Source organism: Dipodomys merriami, unplaced genomic scaffold, assembly GCF_024711535.1.
Source record: "Dipodomys merriami isolate MVZ:Mamm:240054 unplaced genomic scaffold, mDipMer1.0.p SCAF_26, whole genome shotgun sequence".
Lineage (NCBI taxonomy): Eukaryota > Metazoa > Chordata > Mammalia > Rodentia > Heteromyidae > Dipodomys > Dipodomys merriami.
In genome coordinates, this window is record NW_027204048.1 from 11,044,364 (window position 1) to 11,052,498 (window position 8,135).

The following is an 8,135-nucleotide window of genomic DNA, read 5'->3' on the forward strand; positions in this document are numbered from 1 at the left end:
TGTTGTTTTGTTTTTCATACTGATCCTGGGACTTACACTCAGAGTCTGGGCACTGTCCCTGAGCTTCAGTACACAATACTAGGACTCTACCACCTGAACCCCAGCTTCACTTCTGTCTTTACTTGGTGCTTTATTGTAGATAAGAGTCTCACCGACTTTCCTGCCTGGAGTGGTTTTGAACCTCGATCCTCGTATCTCAGCCTCCCGAGTAGCTAGGATGACAGGCAGGATCCAAAAGTGTCCAGCATGGAGTCTGCCTTTACAAGCTGGCAGATTTTCATGATTCACTTACAAGCTTTGACCTTGGACACATTAAATTTGATCTCATTTTGTGTCATCCACGGAGTATTTTAGAGCTTACTGCAATGCAAAGATGCTGAATGTGTATTTCAAGAATGGGAAGAAGCATTCTTTTCCTTTCATTGACAAGAACAAACAGAGGAACTATAACAGGAAAATACCCAAATCTGCAATAAACTAAAGTTAAACAATAAATGCTCCTGGAAGCTTGACTTAACCCCACATAGAAGATCTATCATATTCCAGACAAGGGCACATATTTTTCCCTTGAAATTCCTAATCAGAGTAACTCATGATGGCTGAGCACCTTAATGTGTAGTTTTGTGATCCTGAGGAAAAGCTTACTGGCAGATGTGATGGTTTGTCAGGTCCAAAGCAATGTGTGTGTGTGTGTGTGTGTGTGTGTGTGTGTGTGTGTGTGTGTGTGTGTGTGTGTGTGTGTGTGTGTTGTTTCTTGTTGTGGGGGGAGGGGGAAAGAATGTATTTTCTTTTTAAATGTGTCTCTACCTTTAGAGAATTCCAGACACTAATGGCTTTGAAGTAATTCTTGCACACTTTAGAATAAATGACATCCTTAAGCAATGTCTGACTTAGTATTTACACGTATTCATATTCCCAAGATCCCTGTCTAGTTTGTCAATGCTCACATACGTCTTTAAGAGGAATGCTTTAAAAGGAGAAAAATTGCAGTGCTGAGAAATGTAAAACTGACACAAAGGCCCCCATTCCGTCTTTATAAATGCACACCCATCCATGTTAATGGAATTTATCTTTATATGACTGGCTTCCGCCCCCCCCCCCCGCCCCATGGCTTGAGTTGACAAACTCTCTGAAATTTAAATTGGGACTCTTAGTCTGCTGATTCCTTCTTCAGTCTCATAAATGCCAAACGTTGCCCTAATTAACAGAGTTGCATGTTTTAGAGCTGATAGGATGCAGATTTTCCTTCTCGGAGGCTTTCATGGTTGCCGGGATTCATGGGGCTCTTCTGCAGAGTGATTGGTTAGTACCTGGTTTTCCCTGACCTGGTTTTCAATCCTGTCCAAGGCTCACAGTCCAGAAAGATCCAAGTTCTTCACCTCCTAGACAGAGGAGCTGGGATTCAGGAACCTTGACCCTGGCACTCCCAAGTCACAAGGGCAGAGAGCCGGCCAGAAGTGCGGGAAGTAGGCAAGCTTCACTCCGGGTTAACTGCCTTAGAAGAGCTTCCTGATTCCTTTATCTAAGGGCATTGTTCTTGGTGTGTCAGGTGTCCCAAAGCACTTAATTGTTTTCCTTCCCTATCTCTCATCACTGCTATCACTATATAATCACAGTACTTGTTTCTTTCCTTTGCTAAGCCCCAGGGAGGCAGGTGACTCATGGCTGTCATAAATAGCACGAAGCAAATGGCTTTACATTTTTAAAAAAGACTCTAGACATTCACACACAGTGAGACCATTTGGTTGTTCTTAGGAGAGGAACACAAAGGTGCAATGCTTATGTGCATCTGATCATATAAAATAATATTTATTGACATGAACTCCAGGACATTGGAACAAGATCTGTTTTGTTGTTGCTGTTGTTGTTTTCTTTTCTTTTTCTCTTGTTTGTTCATTTGTCTGTCTTGGGGAGGGTAGTGGTGGGGTACAGAAATGGAGGGACAGAGGGTAGACAAAGGCAGCAGTGGTACTCTAGCTACTCAGGAGGCTGAGAGCTAAGGTTTATAGTTCAAAGTCAGCCAGGGCAGGAAAGTCCATAAGACTCTTATTTCCAATAAACTACTCAGGAAAAATAGCAAAAGAAGTTCAGGGATATTGCCTCAGCCCAGAGTTCAAGTCTGAGGACTGGGGGTGGGGGGGGAAGAAAATTAATACTTGACTAAAGTCATTAACTAGAGTGAATATGATCACATTGAGGCTCAATTATTACCCTGATCTCAATTTTTCCCTAGACATTTTCTTGATGTCTTAGAAGTTACTTTGCATTTTAGAGGCACGTGGCATTTTCCTTTCCTACAACAGAGCTAGGGTATTTAAAAAAACAAACCAAGTAGATAAGGAGTGTTATATAACTAAGAAAACAGAACTTCACACTAATATCCATAAAAGGACAGAGATATTAAAAGTGGAAATCAAAGAAATTAAAGCAATAACTAAATTCAATGGTTCTAATTCAAATTTCTCAGATTGCCCTCCGAAGGTTTCCAGCTCCCATTTCCTGACTCCTTCTTGCAGTCAAAGAACAGCATTGTGAGAGCACATTATACCTTTTCCTAAGAGGACCATTTGGTGTTTTCCTCTGTGATTCTGTGGTAACCTGTTGGGTGCCATAGATCCTCCACTCCAATTATTAATGCACAGGAATACGGTTTAACTCTGCCTAGGGTACAAAACAAGCAAAGGCTTTAAGGCCAGGGAATTGAGCCACCTAGGTCTAGACGTTGAAAAGTACAGCTATGGAAATCACCGCATGAGCAATGCACAGAAGCTGCCAGTGAGGGAGGAATGCAACATTTGGGGTGGATCAGCTACAAAGACTAGTGTGTGTCAGACACCTTTTAGCAAAACAACCTGTAGGAGAGAAGAGTACCTGCAGATCTTCATGCAAACTCAAAATGGAGCAGAGTCCCTTCATCATTCTCCTTCCTGCTCTTAGCAGAGAGCCATAACATGGAGCAGGCACTAAAACATTCGAGCTGACAGGGTAGCTAGCTCAGGCCCCCTTTATGTTCCAAGATAGCTGAAGTCTATGGTGCAGAATTCTTAGGTTCTTCCATTCCAGCTGTTAATGAACACTTTTGGAGCAGATCATTTGGACTTTTTTTTTCTTGTCCTAGGGTTCAAACCCAGAGCTGGGCACTGTCCCTGCGCTTTGGGGACTCATGGTTAGCACTCTACCATTTGAGCACAGCTCCACATTTTGCTTTTTTGTTGATTAGTTGGAGATAAAGAGTCACATGGACTTTCCTGCCCAAGGTAGCTTCAAATTGTGATCCTCAAATCTCAGCATTTTGAGTAGCTAGGATTATAGAGTAAGCCACGGAGCCTGGCTTGTCATTTGTAGTTTTTGAGTAGACCTTTTTCTTGTTTATAGGTTTGGATGATGAATGTGAAGTCCTTTTCATAAAAGGATTTTGATGACAAAATGAACTGATATGTAAACGTTCCCTTGTGTAGTATACATTGAATCATAACAAATGTGATTATTACTATGACAGTGTGGATCCAATTATATAATTGGATCGATTACACAATTGCCTATGGGTCAAAAGTGGAAATTTCTTAACAGCACAAAATGTTGCTGGATGCAAACTAAATATTGGCCTTTCACATGTATCTTTCTTTTTATGTTTGGCAGTACTTAAATTTGAGCTTAAGATCTATGCCTACTAGGCTCGCTTGCTTGAGCCACCCCTCCAGCCCAGTGCTTTGTTGGTTATTTGGAGGATGGAGTCTAGTGGGTTTTTCTGCCCAGGCTTGCCTCGATCCATCATCTTCTGGATTTTAGCTGCTTATAGCTAGGATGATAGGCCTGAGTCACCAGTACCTGGCCTCATTTATCTTTGATGTCATATATATCTAACAAAATATCAGAAAGAAATTACTAATGAATTAGAACATTTTGTCTTTTATAGGAGGCTGCTTGAGTTATATTATTGTTTTAGTTTTTAAAAAATGCTTGATTAAAATTATAGGAACAGAGCTCAATATAGAGAATCTCTATGATACAAACATTATAAAAATAATTTGTAATTGCATTATTGAGATGCCTTCCCTAACAACATTAGCAAAAATTTCTTATTTTCCTCTACAGACATACTAAAACATACATTTATTTTTTTAAATAAGCTTTTTATTGTGAAAATATTGTATAGAAGATTACAATCACATAAGCAAGGTAATGAGTACATTTCTTATCCAGCATTGTTGCCTCCTCCTTTGGTTTTTCCCCTACCATCCCTTCCTTCCTATCTCTACAACTACATTGCCCCCCCTCCCCCCTCTGCCCGCCCCCCCACCTGCCTAAATTGTAAAGTTCGACAAACATACATTTATATATAAATATTTGAACACTTTATGCAACAAAAATGAAGCATGTGATATCCACTCTTTTGCCTACATAATATTTCTTTACATCTTTCAATAGTAACACATGCTGGTTTATAATATTATTTTTCATATAGGCCTAGTTTTCTGTAATGAGCATAGGAGTTCATTATTTACCAATAGTTTACCTTAGACATTTTCCCCAATGGTTTTTATCATAAAAGTAAGCATATTTTTCATAAACATTTTTATACTTTGGTAATTTTTCCTTAGTACAATAAATACATTAGCGTGAAATCTTTAGATAATTTTTCCTATAGATCCAGATACAAAATTATAAAGATTCATAGGTTTTTCCAGATTATTAAGGCAGATTGTCAATTTCTTATTCCCTTTCAAACAGTTGTAATAAAGGGGCTTCAATTCAACATACCTATGTGTGAGTGTAATGCATTTTCAGCATGTCACCCCTTCCATCATCCTCTCTTATCTCCCCCCCCCCCCGGTCCCTTTCATTACCTAGTTTCATTGTCTCTTATGTACATTGAATATTATGGCTGTATTCTCCCACCTTTTTGTCTCTCCATTCCAGACTGCCAAGCTAAACTATAAAATAAACATTAATTTACACTCTCTCTAGCATTGCCCGAGAATGCTAACTTCTATAGGTTCTTACCCCCACTGAACGGCATTAAAAATACTTTGTCTCCTATGTCAAGAGTTACCTGCATTTTTAGATAGCATCCCTTTGATTATTAGAGAAACACGATTTTCTTTTATTTGTCAGACAGTTAAGTTTCTTCTTTAAAAAAAAATATGCTTGCTTTTGTTGTTAATATACTTTTTCTATTTTACTCATATTTTTAAAAATTCCCATACAGCAACCAGGTAAGAAATGTTTAATGGCTTTTCATAATCCTTGCTTCTTGGGATCCACAAGCTGTACACTCATCTCCCCTTGATTAAGGGTTGGAATAGTGACTTGATTCTAGATGATAAAAGTCATGTAACAGCGATTGTGACGTTAGGTTTCAAAAACATGCTCTCAAATTCCTTGCCTTCTACTTTCTTCTCTCAGATTCCCTCTGGAAAAGCCCTGTGGTCAGAGACCCACATAATAAGCAACTATTAGCTTCAACCAGCAGCATGAGGAACAGTCATATCTCTCTGAATGGGCTGGGCAATGAATCCACCTTAACCTACCAGGAGTAACGTGAGTGAGCATAGACACAGATACTTCCCAGGTGCACCTTGTAATAACTAAGACCCAAGCCAATAATACCTTTAGGTAGCCTTGCAAGGGCTGTTAGTCACTTGCTGTTTGAACCTACTACATATTGGGATAATTCAGATAATTAATACAAGGAGCTTTCCAACAGTATAGGACCTAGGATCTTCAAGATCTTACACCTAAAGATGCTGAATAAAATACAGATGGCCTATGCCTCAATGTATAAACATGAGCTTCCTGGAAGAGAAAAGGAATCCTGAGAGGATAGAAATAACCAGAGATAGAAACCTAATGATAAGCAAGGACTAGAGTGTGTTTTGCCCTGGAGATATCTGTTTGTCCCTGGAGGCTTAAGACCTGGATTTTAATGGATTGACCACAGCGGCAAAGCCTTGGGCTTAAGCAGTTTGGGAAATCTGATTGGATTATTCCCCTATCCAGTTGTCACCTAAAGTGTTACATGCTCACAGGATGACCTAGAAAAGGTCATCTCCTATGCAGACTCAAATAATACCAGTAAATTTCTGGTTTGACCCTGGAGAAAGTAGAAAGAAGAGTGAAAGACTAAAGTCTCTCATTAAAATCCCTGACCCCAATCTCATAAAATATGGAGGTTTGGGGCTTGAATGAAGACTAAAATTTAATCTTTCCTGGTTAATCATTGCCCAAAGCACTTAGCAAAAGGGAATATAATAGCTAAGATATGGAGCCAACTCAGATGCCCCTCAGTAGATGAATGGATCAAGAAAATGTGGTGTATATACACAATAGAATTCGATGCCTCCATCAGAAAGAATGACATTGCCCCATTTGTTAGGAAATGGAAAGGCTTGGAAAAAATTATATTAAGTGAAGTAAGCCAGGCCCAAAGAAACATAGGTCCCATGGTTTCCCTTATTTGTAATAACTAGTGTATGTCTGAGACAAGCAGAAAAGGTCAGATAAGGTGATGTTAGGTGAAATGAACCCCAAGATAAGTATTCAAATGTTTTTTACTTTCATGAGATTGTTTCTAACACATTTATAAGATGATTTCTTTGTTGCTCTGTATGTCCCTCCCCCATGATATAACCCCTGCTTTCACTGTATTTAATGTTGGTATAATTTGTGGAGGGGAAGGGAAAAACAAATTGTTTAAATAGGGATACAGGTGGACCCATTGCAACAATGAGATGTACAAGTCATTATGTCTAAAACGAACTTTACAATTTCAGTGGGGTCAAGGGGGGGTAGTTGTTGAGGTGGGAGGGAAGGGATAGTAGGGGGAAAACAAAGGAGAAGGCAACAATGCTCAATAGGAAATGTACTCATTACCTTGCTCATGTAACTGTAACCCCTCTGTACAGCACTTTTACAATAAAAAACATACAAAAAAATCTACTAGGGTGTGACTCACAAGTCACTTGTGGACATAGAGTCAATATTCGAGAAATAAAAAAGTTCAACATACTGAAGAAAAATGGAGAACTTTAAGATGAGAGAGAAAGAAAGAAAGAGAAGCAATCCATATTAGAAGAATGATTTGGTAGCAGAATCTGTTTAGTTTCCTACTGCTACTGTAATAAATTGACACAAGTAAACAGCAACAATAACATCCAGAATATAAGCAAGTGTGGAGAAGGATTTGGAGAAATTGGAACTCTTGTTCATGGGTGTAAAATGGTATTGCTTCTGTAGAAAATAGAAGGGCTGTTTCTCAAATAATTAAAAAGTAGAATTGCCATATGCTCTAGTAATTACATTTCTAGATATGTACTCTTGAAGAACTGAAAGTGGTATCTCAGATACACTCAGATATATATGTATGTATGTACAGATAGATAAATAAATTTCCATATTCACAGCAGCACTGCTGATAATAACCAAAACATAAAAGCAACCTAAGTGTTCACTGACAAGTAGTTGAATAAGCAAAATACGTTATATAAATGTAGTGGAATACTATTCATCCTTGAAAAGGAAGAAAAGCATGTGTCACATGACACATAATGGATAAGGCTTGAATATTATGCTAAGTGAAATGAATAAGTCACTTAAAGACAAAATCTATATATAATTCCAAAATCATCAAGGCAGGAAGTAGAAAAGTGTTTCTAGGAGCTAGAAGGAAGGGGCAAACAATTACAGTTTAATGCATGGAGAATTTGTTCTAGGCAAACAATAGAAAAACATGGAAGCAATATAAGTTATGGTCAGGATGCTTGCATGTTATGAATGTATTTGATGCCGCTGAATTGAACATTACAAACAGTTAAGACAGTAAACTCTTTTATCTATGTTTTGTCAAATCTTAAAGAAGGAAAGGATGTTGACTTTCATTAGAATAGTTTCCGACATCAATAAGCATAGTTTTGATTACCTTCCTGACATAAAGAATTAAATTATGTGATTTCCATATGCTGAAATGTATTAGCACTACAGTGATGCATATTATTCTTGTAACATTTATTTGCTAACATTCAATTTGGAGTTTTATAATCTATGATAGCAGGTATAATTGGTATATTATGTTATGTTGCCAGGTTTTTTTCTTTTGCTTTGGTTTCTAGAATAAGTTAATTTTGTAAAGTGACTTG